The sequence below is a fragment of the Arachis hypogaea genome, chromosome 2 (assembly GCF_003086295.3).
Source record: "Arachis hypogaea cultivar Tifrunner chromosome 2, arahy.Tifrunner.gnm2.J5K5, whole genome shotgun sequence".
Lineage (NCBI taxonomy): Eukaryota > Viridiplantae > Streptophyta > Magnoliopsida > Fabales > Fabaceae > Arachis > Arachis hypogaea.
In genome coordinates this window covers 78,160,886-78,173,128 of record NC_092037.1, presented here as the reverse complement: position 1 = coordinate 78,173,128, position 12,243 = coordinate 78,160,886, and the positions used below count along the sequence as shown (strand labels likewise).

The 12,243-nt window shown below is 41.1% G+C and overlaps 1 non-coding gene across 1 annotated transcript; it reads left to right on the top strand.

Annotated features, from left to right (window-relative positions):
• Positions 1 to 3,564: 3,564 nt before the first annotated feature.
• Positions 3,565 to 3,672, top strand: LOC112766866 (small nucleolar RNA R71). The gene has a single exon (XR_003184593.1). It is a non-coding gene; the product is annotated as a small nucleolar RNA R71 (small nucleolar RNA).
• The last annotated feature ends 8,571 nt before the right edge of the window (positions 3,673 to 12,243 follow it).

Below are 12,243 nucleotides of genomic sequence, written 5' to 3'. Positions count from 1 at the left end.
AGGATGATGGAGTGTTCTTGATGCTCCACCCTTAGTTGTCCCATGTTGGAACTCAACTCTCCTAGGGAGGTGTGTAGTTGCTCCCAATAGTTTTGTGGAGGAAAATTCATCCCTTGAGGAATTTCAGGGATTTCATGATGAGTGGAATCTCTTGTGTACTCCATCCTTTTCTTGGTGATGGGCTTGTCCTCATCAATGGGGATGTCTCCCTCTATGTCAACTCCAACTGAATAACAGAGGTGACAAATGAGATGAGGAAAGGCTAACCTTGCCAAGGTGGAGGTCTTGTCCGCCACTTTATAGAGTTCTTGGGCTATAACCTCATGAACTTCTACTTCTTCTCCAATCATGATGCTATGGGTCATGATGGCCCGGTCTATGGTAACTTCGGACCGGTTGCTAGTGGGGATGATTGAGCGTTGTATGAACTCTAACCACCCTCTAGCCACGGGCTTGAGGTCATGCCTTCTCAATTGGACCGGCTTTCCTCTTGAATCTTGCTTCCATTGTGCGCCCTCTTCACATATAACTGTGAGGACTTGGTCCAACCTTTGATCAAAGTTGACCCTTCTAGTGTAAGGATGTTCATCTCCTTGCATCATAGGCAAGTTGAATGCCACCCTCACACTCTCCGGACTAAAATCCAAGTATTTCCCCCGAACCATAGTAAGATAATTCTTTGGATTCGGGTTCACACTTTGGTCATGGTTCTTGGTGATCCATGCATTGGCATAGAACTCTTGAACCATCAAGATTCCGACTTGTTGAATGGGGTTGGTAAGAACTTCCCAACCTCTTCTTCGGATCTCATGTCGGATCTCCGGATATTCACCCTTTTTGAGTGAAAAAGGGACCTCGGGGATCACCTTCTTCAAGGCCACAACTTCATAGAAGTGGACTTGATGCACCTTTGAGAGGAATCTATCCATCTCCCGTGACTCGGAGGTGGAAGCTTTTGCCTTCCCTTTCCTCTTTTTAGAGGTATCTCCGGCCTTGGATGCCATAATGGTTATGGAAAAACGAAAAAGCAACGCTTTTACCACACCAAACTTAAAATGTTTGCTCGTCCTCGAGCAAAAGAAGAAAGAAGAGAGTAGAAGAAGAAGAAATGAGGAAGAGGGAGATGGTGGTGTGTTCGGCCAAAGAGGGGGAGAAGTGGTGTTTAGGTTGTGTGAAAATGAAGGGTTGAAGAAGGGTATATATAGGAGAGAGGGGGTAAAGGGTTCGGCCATGATGGGTGGGTTTGGGAGGGAAAGTGGTTTGAATTTGAAGGGTGAGGTTGGTGGGGGTTTATGAAGGATGGATGTGAGTGGTGAAGAGAAAGATGGGATTTGATAGGTGAGGGGTTTTTGGGGAAGAGGTGTTGAGGTGATTGGTGAATGGGGGAAGAAGAGAGAGAGTGATGGTAGGGTCCTGTGGGGTCCACAGATCCTGTGGTGTCAAGGAAAAGGCATCCTTGCACCAAATGGCATCAAAATCCACGTTTTGAGCCATTTCTGGCGTTAAACGCCGGGCTGGTGCCCATTCCTGGCGTTTAACGCCAGGTTCTTGCCCTTTCCTGGCGTTTAACGCCAGTCTGGTGCCCCTTTCTGGCGTTAAACGCCCAGAATGGTGCCAGACTGGGCGTTAAACGCCCAACTGCTAGGCTTACTGGCGTTTGAACGCCAGCAGCATCTTCCTCCAGGGTGTGCTGTTTTTCTTCCTGTTTTTCATTCTGTTTTTGCTTTTTTCATTGTTTTTGTGACTTCTTATGATCATCAACCTACAAAAAATATAAAATAACAAAAGAAAATAATTAATTATAAAACATTGGGTTGCCTCCCAACAAGCGCTTCTTTATTGTCATTAGCTTGACAGAGGACTCTCATGGAGCCTCAGAAATGCTCAGAACCGTGTTGGAACCTCCCAACACCAAACTTAGAGTTTGAATGTGGGGGGTTCAACACCAAACTTAGAGTTTGGTTGTGGCCTCCCAACACCAAACTTAGAGTTTGGTTGTGGGGGCTCTGTTTGGCTCTATTTTGAGAGAAGCCCTTCATGCTTCCTCTCCATGATGACAGAGGTATATCCTTGGGCCTTAAACACCAAGGATTCTTCATTCACTTGAATGATCAACTCTCCTCTATCAACATCAATCACAGCCTTTGCTGTGGCTAGGAAGGGTCTGCCAAGGATGATGGATTCATCCATGCATTTCCCAGTCTCTAGGACTATGAAATCGGTAGGGATGTAATGGTCTTCAATCTTCACCAAAACATCCTCTACAAGTCCATAAGCTTGTTTTCTTGAGTTGTCTGCCATCTCTAGTGAGATTTTTGCAGCTTGTACCTCATAGATCCCTAATTTCTCCATTACAGAGAGGGGCATGAGGTTTACGCTTGATCCTAAGTCACACAAGGCCTTCTTGAAGGTCATGGTGCCTATGGTACAAGGTATAGAAAACTTCCTAGGATCCTGCCTCTTTTGAGGCAAATGCTGCCTAGACAAGTTATCCAGTTCTTTGGTGAGCAAAGGGGGTTCATCCTCCCAAGTCTCATTTCCAAATAACTTGTCATTTAGCTTCATGATTGCTCCAAGGTATTTAGCAACTTGCTCCTCAGTGACATACTCATCCTCTTCAGAGGAAGAATACTCATCAGAGCTCATGAATGGCAGAAGTAAGTCCAATGGAATCTCTATGGTCTCATCTTGAGCCTCAGATTCCCATGGTTCCTCATTGAGGAACTCATTGGAGGTCAGTGGGCGTCCAGTGAGGCCTTCCTCAGTGGCGTTCACTGCCTCTCCTTCCTCCCAGAATTCGGCCATATTGATGGCCTTGCACTCTCCTTTTGGGTTTTCTTCAGTATTGCTTGGGAGAGTGCTTGGAGGAAGTTCAGTAATTTTCTTGCTCAGCTGACCCACTTGTCCTTCCAGATTCCTAATGGAAGATCTAGTTTCAGTCATAAAACTTTGAGTGGTTTTGATTAGATCAGAGACCATGGTTGCCAAGTCAGAATTATTCTGCTTGGAACTCTCTGTCTGTTGCTGAGAAGATGATGGAAAAGGCTTGTTATTGCTAAACCTGTTTCTTCCACCATTATTGTTATTGAAACCTTGTTGGGGTCTCTGTTGATCCTTCCATGAAAGATTTGGATGATTCCTCCATGAAGGATTATAGGTGTTTCCATAGGGTTCTCCCATGTAATTCACCTCTTCTATTGAAGGGTTCTCAGGATCATAAGCTTCTTCCTCAGATGAAGCTTCCTTAGTACTGCTTGGTGCATTTTGCATTCCAGACAGACTTTGAGAAATCATATTGACTTGTTGGGTCAATATTTTATTCTGAGCCAAAATGGCATTCAGAGTGTCAATCTCAAGAACTCCTTTCTTCTGACTAGTCCCATTGTTCACAGGATTTCTTTCAGAAGTGTACATGAATTGGTTATTTGCAACCATTTCAATCAGTTCTTGAGCTTCAGTAGGCGTCTTCTTCAGATGAAGAGATCCTCCAGAGGAGCTATCCAAAGACATCTTGGACAGTTCAGAGAGACCATCATAGAAAATACCTATGATGCTCCATTCAGAAAGCATATCAGTGGGACACTTTCTGATCAATTGTTTGTATCTTTCCCAAGCTTCATAGAGGGATTCTCCTTCCTTCTGTCTGAAGGTTTGGATTTCCACTCTAAGCTTACTCAATTTTTGAGGTGGAAAGAACTTTGCCAAGAAGGCATTGACTAGCTTTTCCCAAGAGTCCAGGCTTTCTTTAGGTTGAGAATCCAACCATGTTCTAGCTCTGTCTCTTACAGCAAAAGGGAATAGCATCAGTCTGTAGACCTCAGGGTCAACCCCATTAGTCTTGACTGTGTCACAGATTTGCAAGAACTCAGCTAAAAACTGATGAGGATCTTCCAATGGAAGTCCATGAAACTTGCAATTCTGTTGCATTAGAGAAACTAATTGAGGCTTAAGCTCAAAGTTGTTTGCTCCAATGGCAGGGATAGAGATGCTTCAAAAAATATTTTTGAAAAACATTACTTAATTTTCGAAAATGAAAAGGGAAAAGAAATCAAATGATTTTTGAAAAAGATTTTGAAATTAGAAATCAGAAACATTTGATTGAAAACTATTTTGAAAAAGATGTGGTTAAGAAGATATGATTGGTTTTAAAAAGATGTGATTGAGAAGATATGATTTGAAAAACATTTTAAAAAGATTTGATTTGAAAATTAAAAACTTGACTTAACAAGAAAAGATATGATTCAAACATTAAACCTTTCTCAACAGAAAAGGCAACATACTTGAAATGTTGAATCAAATCATTAATTGATAGTAAGTTTCTTTGAAAAAGGAAAGAAGTTAATTTTGAAAAAGATTTGATTGAAAAATTGATTTGAAAAAGATTTGATTTGGAAGAGATTTTGAAAACTTAGAGAAAAAAATTGATTTGAAAACAAAATCTTCCCCCTTTAGCCATCCTGGCGTTAAACGCCCAGAATGGTATCCATGCTGGCGTTTAACGCCCAAAATGCACCCCTTTTGGGCGTTAAACGCCCAACCAGGTACCCTGGCTGGCGTTTAAACGCCAGTCTGTCCTTCTTCACTGGGCGTTTTGAACGCCCAACTTTTTCTGTGCAATTCCTCTGCTGTATGTTCTGAATCTTCAATTCTTTGTATTATTGACTTGAAAAGACACAAATTAAAAATATTTTTGGATTTTTAATAATAAGGACAAACCAAAATGCAACAAGAATCAAATAACAATGCATGCAAGACACCAAACTTAGCAGTTTGTATACCACTGACACTAACAAAATGGAAATGCATATGAGACACACAAAACAATCAAGTCAATAGAATTTCAAAGATCAGAGCAAGTAAATCATCAAGAACATCTTGAAGATCACTTAGACATATGAATGCATGCAATTGACACCAAACTTATGATGAGACACTAGACTTAAACAAGAAATATTTTTGGATTTTAAAATTTTGTAAAAATTTTTTTTGTGTTTTTTTCGAAAATTAAGTGGAAAAAGATATCAAAATTCTTAATGAGAATTCCAGGAACCAGTGCAATGTTAGTCTAAGACTCCGGTCCAGGAATTAGACATGGCTTCACAGCCAGCCAAGCTTTCAGAGAAAGCTTCGGTCCAAAACACTAGACATGGCCAGAGGCCAGCCAAGCCTTAGCAGATCACTGCTCCAAAAGCAAGATAGATAGAAATCAACAAGCTCTTGTGGTGATAAGTTGAAACCTCGGTCCAATGAGATTAGACATGGCTTCTCAGCCAGCCAGATTTCAACAAATCATCATGAAACTCTAGAACTCATCTTCAAGAATTTCGAAAAAAATAAATACCTAATCTAAGCAACAAGATGAACCGTCAGTTGTCCAGCCTGAACAATCCCGGGCAATAACACCAAAACTTGATGTTGCTGCCGGATCTTGGCACTGATGTTACCAAAAGCTTGCTCAAAACTTGAACAATCCCCGGCAACGGCGCCAAAAACTTGGTGCGCGAAATTGTGAACATTACTTTTTCACAACTCTCATAATCCCCGGTAATGGCTCCAAAAACTTGGTAGCTCAATACCATGGCATTACACAACTTCGCACAACTAACCAGCAAGTGCACTGGGTCGTCCAAGTAATAAACCTTACGTGAGTAAGGGTCGATCCCACGGAGATTGTTAGTATTGAAGCAAGCTATGGTCATCTTGTAAATCTTAGTCAGGCAAACTCAAATGGATATAGTGATGAACGAAAATAACACAAAAGTAAAGATAGAGATACTTATGTAATTCATTGGTAGGAACTTCAGATAAGCGTATGAAGACGCCTTCCCTTCCGTCTCTCTGCTTTCCTACTGCCTTCATCCAATTCTTCTTACTCCTTTCCATGGCAAGCTCGTGTAGGGTTTCACTGTTGTCAGCAGCTACCTCCCATCCTCGCAGTGAAAACTAATGCTCATGCACTCTGTCACAGTGCGGCTAATCACCGGTTTGGTTCCCTCCCCTACCGGAATAGAATCACTCTTTTGCGTCTGTCACTAACGCCCAGTAGGTTACAGGTTTGAAGCACGTCACATTCATTCAATCATTGAATCCTACTCAGAATACCACAGACAAGGTTTAGACCTTCCGGATTCTCTTGAATGCCGCCATCAGGTCCTGCCTATACCACGAAGACTCTGATCTCACGGAATGGTTGGCTCGTTTGTCAGGCGAGCACTCGGTTGTCAGGCGATCAACCATGCATCGTGCAATCAGGAATCCAAGAGATATTCACCAAGCCTCAAATGCTTGTAGAACAAGAGTGGTTGTCAGTCACTTTGTTCATGAGTGAGAATGGTGATGGGCGTCAATCATCACCTTCATCAAGTTGAAGAACAAGTGATATCTTGGAACAAGAACAAGCGGAATTGAATGGAAGAACAATAGTAATTGCATTAATACTCGAGGTACAGCAGAGCTCCACACCTTAATCTATGGTGTGTAGAAGCTCCACCGTTGAAAATACATAAGCATAAGGTCTAGGCATGGCCGAATGGCCAGCCTCCCAATGATCTAAGATAGCATAAAAATGAAGATAGCTACCAAAGTCCTCTTAAGATCTAAAGTGATCAAAAGATCTCTCTTACAATAGTAAAAGGTCCTACTTATAAGAAACTAGTAGCCTAAGGTGTACAGAAATGAGTAAATGACATAAAAATCCTCTTCCGGGCCCACTTGGTGTGTGCTTGGGCTGAGCAATGAAGCAAATTTCGTGTAGAGACTCTTCTTGGAGTTAAACGCCAGCTTTAGTGCCAGTTTGGGCGTTTAACTCCCATTTGGGTGCCAGTTCCAGCGTTTAACGCTGGGATTTCTTGAGGTGACTTTGAACGCCGGTTTGGGCCATCAAATCTTGGGCAAAGTATGGACTATCATATATTGCTGGAAAGCCCAGGATGTCTACTTTCCAACGCCGTTGAGAGCGCGCCAATTGGGCTTCTGTAGCTCCAGAAAATCCACTTCGAGTGCAGGGAGGTCAGAATCCAACAGCATCTGCAGTCCTTTTTGGTCTCTGAATCAGATTTTTGCTCAGGTCCCTCAATTTCAGCCAGAAAATACCTGAAATCACAGAAAAACACACAAACTCATAGTAAAGTCCAGAAAAGAGAATTTTAACTAAAAACTAATAAAAATATACTAAAAACTAACTATATCATACCAAAAACATACTAAAAACAATGCCAAAAAGTATACAAATTATCCGCTCATCAGAAGTAGAACAGAAAAACAAACAGATGCAAGAAGAAAAAGGGATTCACAAGGAAGCAGAGGTGATAAGCAAGAAGGAAGGTATCACAACTCAAGTAACTGTCAAGAAAGAAAGATCAACAAGAAAGAAAAAGATGAAGAGCAAGAAAAAGGTTCACAAAGGGTGGAAGAATAAGAAAATCCCAACAGAAGGATTTGCCAAGGGTGACAAGGTGCAACTAGTGTATCAACAGCAAGGAGCAGAAGATTATTACACTGTCAACCAAATACTTTCTCTTGAGCATATGGAAATTGAGCATCAAGGCACACAGAGAAAGCTGACAGTGAGAGGTGACAAGTTGAGACATCACCAACATCAACCACCCTAAAGGGAGGTCAATGTCAAGCTAATGACAATAAAAGAGCGCTTCATGGGAGGCAACCCATGGTTTAAGATTTCTGTCTTCTCTTTTATTTAATAAGTTATGATTCCTCTGAATATGATTTTGAATTTTCATGCCTGGTAAATGCACACGTCATTTTGAAGCACATGGCAAACTTCTAAGTTTGGTGTACCTTAAGGCACACCCAAGTTCATTTTTCAAAAAAAAAGGGAAGGGGATTATTATCCGAACATATGCATAATTCTTTTGATAAAGCATGTGACCAGACACTAAGTTTGGTGTCTGCATGTGCAACAACATTCAGAGGATCATTTTCCAATCATGGACTCAAAACCATACAGATAAGGGATCTTACATCAATTTTTTTTTAAAGTACATCAATTGTGAGAACGGTTTGCATTGTTAAGCCATCTCCTCAATAAAAGATAAGTTTGGTGTTCACCAACTTTTAACATTTTATTTAGGGACACAATTGATCACAAAAAAATTTTCAACTATTAAGCAAACCAGAACAATTTATTTTATTCTTGCAAATAAATTGCCAACGATTATATTTATGATCTAAGGCTGATTGCTTTGATTTATGCAGTAGAAAAAGGTTAAGACAAACGCAAGGAGGGGCCACGGTTAGGAGGAGCTATGTGAGGAAGGTCACATGTGCCTAGGAGAACGCATTCATGGGGAACAGAATTTGCATGCATGCAACATTGAACACCTAAATGCATGCAGCCAATGGGAGGAGGATCCTCGTCAAGCCTCAACCATGCATGCAGACCGTCCATTCCATGAGTCCTTGAGATGACCAACTCAATCTCAGCCCTTCATGAACACTAACGGTTCCTTCTTCATTCATTCATTGTGGTTTTGTTGAAAAGCTTGAAGAATTCACCTATAAGTAGCCGTTGGCACCAACACGGTATACACATTCCCATTCAAGCCATTTTCATATGAAAACCATACTCTATTCCACTTCCAAAACCAACATAATTCCCCTACCTCACACATCAAAACCGAACCAAAATTCACCCCAAACACAACACATATTTCTTCTACTCTCACTTCCTCTTCCTTTTCACTTCAATTTCAATGGCCTCCTCAAGCTCAAAAAGAAGGCCGGGAAAAGAACCTATGGTAACCGAACCTCCATCATTTGATGCAAGCAAGTTTAGATCCCAATTCCATGAAGGGAGATATCATAGGTTCATGGAGGCAAAGAATGTCATCTATGAGAAGGGCCTTGATTTGAGGGAAGGTGAATACCCCATCATGAGGCAAATTACTAGAGAAAGAAGGTGGGAACTTTTGTGTGCTCCTTTGACTGACATCAGTGCAGTAATGATCAGGGAGTTCTATGCAAATGCTGCAAAAGAAAACAAAAATAGTGCTCCCTACACAAGTTATGTCAGAGGGGTTGAAGTGAGTTTTAGCCCAGCTGCTATCACAAGAGCCCTCAAGTTGAGAACCATAACCTATGCAGAGCCTAGTTATGAGGCTAGATTGCAAATGAAAAATAATCCTGATGAGATCCTGCAGGGGTTATGCATGGAAAATACAAATTGGGAAAGAGATTCAAAGGGAATTCCAAGTCACATAAGGAGGATAAATCTTACTCCTGTGGCTAAAGGATGGTATGAAATAGTGAGGAGATCTATCCTTCCTACTGGAAACGCCTCTTGGGTTACAATCAAACGAGCACTCTTGACATATTGCATCTTGCATGGAGGTGAGATCAATCTTGCACAACTCATAGCCGACAGTATTCAAGAAATGGCCGATAGCACAAGCAAATCAAAAGGTCTTGGACATCTAAGCACCATCCAAAGGCTATGTGACAGAGCTAATGTAATCTTTGAAGATGAGGACACAACAAAAGTGAAGAAAGGGAAATGGATTACCAAGAAGAGCATGGAGGGAACGAATGAAGAAGAAGACCAAGAAGGGGTAGTAGCTCCTAGACAAAGGAGATCACAAAGAGAGGAAGGACGAAATCAAGCTTATGATGCCATAGATATGAGCCAATTGCAAAGATCAATTGAAGAACTATCTCAGCAACTCATGCAGGCTCAACAAGGTCAAAATCAACTCATGCAGGCCCAACAAGGCCAAAATCAGGAGGGCCAAGTGAAATATCTAGAGCCCCATCCTGAATTTATGGAGCAATTTTTGAAAGAAAAAGAGGAACGAGAGGCTTGGCAGCATCAAATGGAGGAGAAACAAGAGAGATGGCAACAACAAATGATGAGCAGCAAGAATTTCAAGCACAGATTCTTGAAGGACAAAAAGAGCAATACAAAAAATTCAAAGAATCATATGATAAGTTGTATTTTAGTCAAGCTAAAGCAGGGGAATACAGTCACAACCTGTATCAATGGAAGAATGTTCATCATACCCTGGGAGAAGTTAGACACGTACAAAGAATGGAATATGATGAAAATATGCAAACAAGGTTGGAGTACTTAACCCACAATCTGCCAACACTCAATCCTGAGATCAAGCCATTTGAACAATGCCCTGAATTCTTAGCCAAGCAACAAGCAAAATCTCATCAATACACTGAGTCAACCTTTAAAAGATTGGAAGATTTTGGGCTCTCAGGACTCTTAGATTCTGTTTGGGGTAGAAGATGTCCTGGTGAAGAGATCCGAGATTATTCCAAGACAGGGAAGAGAAAGAAGAAGAAGGGAGAATCAAGCAGCAGCCATGACCATTAGAAGGTGGCAAAGTTCTTTCATATTTCCTCTTTCATGTCTCTAATAAGGAGATGCATGTCTGAAACATGATATGCCTCCATCAATTTTTTCTTTTACTATATGCAATTTCTGTTCTTTGCCTTTCATTTTAATTAGTTAATAAATAGCTATAAAAATGCTAAGTCTGCACAATGCTTGTTATCCATCACTTAGCTTTAAATATTGTTTTGTTTCCCATATGCTTAAATAAAAGAGTTTGGTTTGAATTGAAAAGTGAAATATCCAATGTTGCATAAGTATGAATGGAAGTTGGTGGTGGTATATGTGTTTGATTAAATGCATAACTCATGAAATAATTGTTGCATAATATCATTCTCATTCAATTGTGAGTTAGCTTGCTGTTACAAAGACTCTTCTCAAGAATGAAAAAGCCCTTGGTAACAAAAACAGAAAGAAAAGGGAAAGAAAAAGCCAAAATGGCAAGAAAAACAAAGAATAAAGGTTGGACACCAATAGCTTGAACCTTAGGACATATGCCTGTGGTGTTCTTGTACTAAGATCTGCTTGGATGAGTAAAATTCTAAGGGGTATTTTAAAACCCGGTCACTTAGATCAATTGATTTGGGATGGCCAATTGAAAATCCACAATAAAGAGCAACTTAGATACAGAACATTTAGTTATCCAAAGAGATGCTGGGCATCAATGATCCTAGGAAGAATTAGTGAGCCATGTGTCTGTGGTGGAAAGATGTTGAGCAAAAAGAAAAGAAAATAAAGCCAAAGGCTATGCTGCAGCATTTGACACCAAACCTCCAAAAGAATAATAAGCTTGTTAAGCATTATAAGCCAAGAAAAGTTAGCAAGGGAGGAATCAAAAAGTGAGTCTTATAACAGCAAGTTTAGCAAACCTTTGATGCAAAATGTATATCATGTAACAGCAACAATAATTGAGTTGTCATTGTCTGCATAAATGCCCCATAGATCAAGTTCTGCTATCTGCATAATAAGGATAAGTATCCTTTTCTTATTCATTCCATTTACTCTTAGTTTTGATGCTTGCTTGGGGACAAGCAAGATTTAAGTTTGGTGTTGTGATGACAAGTCATCATATACCCATTTTTCAAGCTAATTTCATTTGTTTTGTTAGCATTTATGCACTTTCTTGCATCCTAAGTAAGTGATTTGGAGTGAAAATGCATAACTTCTTTAAATCAAGCAACCACCGTGAAATTAATGTTAAATCATGAGGTTTGAGCTAATTTTAATTGAATTTTAATTGATTTATAAACCTCTTGAATTTAGTGATACTTGGAGTGGTTGTTTTGGTTTATTGTAGGTGAAGAAAAGAAAAGAAAAGGAAAAGCGTGGCCTAAGAAGTGTAGCCCAAGGAAAGGAAAGCATGGCCAAAATAATAGGAAGCGTGCCGCATGCAAAGGGGGAGGCAACATTGCCCTCCACAAGGGCACACTGCCCTCTAGGAGGGCAACATAAGAGAACCAAGAAGAGAAGGCAACTCTGCCCTGCCCACCACAAGGGCAGAGCACAAAATGTGCCTTGGGACCAAGAGGAAGAGAACCTTGCCCTGCCCTCCACAAGGGCAGTATCGGGCTCTCCAAGGAAAGAAATCAAAGGAAAAATGTCACCCATGCATGCCACAAGGATCGAACAAGGAACCATGAGGAAGCTAGGACTTAAGGTTGATTGCCGTGCCAAGAAACCAAGGAAATTAATGGAAGGTGTGTCCCAGCCGTGTTTCGAACACGGGACAGCAAAGTGGCAACACTGCCCTGCCCTCCGCGAGGGCAGGGCAGCATTTGGGTTGGTGCACAAATCTGGCGCACCATGGCACGTTCCTGGCAGCATCTGGCGCACCATGGCACGTTCCTGGCAGCATCTGGTGCACCAAGCTCGATCCTGGCAGCACCACA